Raw genomic sequence first — 731 nt, 5'->3', positions numbered from 1 at the left:
TTCATCTATACTTATTAAAAAAAATAATATTAATATTAAATACATTGAATAACCTAAAGAAAAGAAAGTAAAATAATGTTATATATTTAAGTCTTTTTATTAACTAAGTATAACTAAATTAGTTTAATATAACAAAAATTAGTTATAGCTAGTATTATTTAATTATATGTTTCTTTTTTCAGAGGATCACAGAGTGGTTGTTTCATTTGATCCGAAGCCTATCCAGGTGAGAAATGATCATTACAAATATCAATATTTTTTTTTTAAAAAAATAATACCTTAAGATTTAAGAAACAGAGAACACCATTTCTAACCCTACCGAAAAATTAAACCGATATTTTTCATGCTCCCATATCCATTTATCTTTGTTAGATAAATGGATATGGGAGCATGAAAAATATCGATTTAATTTTTTAGTAGGGCTGAAAATGGTGTTCTCTGTTTTTTAAATCTTAAGGTATTATTTTAAAAAAAAAATATTGATATTTGTAATGATCATTTCTCACCTAAATAGGCTTGGGATCAAATGAAACAACCATTATGTGATCCCTGAAAAAAGAAACATATAATTAAATAATACTAGCTATAACTAATTTTTGTTATATTAAACTAATTTAGTTATACTTAGTTAATAAAAAGACTTAGATATATAACATTATTTTACTTTCTTTTCTTTAGGTTATTCAATGTATTTAATATTAATATTATTTTTTTTAATAAGTATAGATGAA

At 21.8% G+C, this 731-nt stretch overlaps 1 protein-coding gene across 2 annotated transcripts in view; it reads left to right on the top strand.

Moving 5' to 3' along the window:
- The window catches only part of LOC107635031, a 32,456-nt gene extending 32,124 nt beyond the window's left edge, over window positions 1-332 (top strand). For both annotated transcript variants that reach the window (XR_002361813.1, XR_002361808.1), the window contains exon 7: window positions 183-332. The gene's annotated coding sequence lies outside the window, so the exon portion shown is untranslated. The remainder of the gene's footprint in view (window positions 1-182) is intronic.

Source organism: Arachis ipaensis, chromosome B04 (genome assembly GCF_000816755.2).
Source record: "Arachis ipaensis cultivar K30076 chromosome B04, Araip1.1, whole genome shotgun sequence".
Classification (NCBI taxonomy): domain Eukaryota; kingdom Viridiplantae; phylum Streptophyta; class Magnoliopsida; order Fabales; family Fabaceae; genus Arachis; species Arachis ipaensis.
The sequence above is the reverse complement of the archived record's forward strand: the minus strand, read 5'-3'. Positions and strand labels throughout refer to the sequence as shown.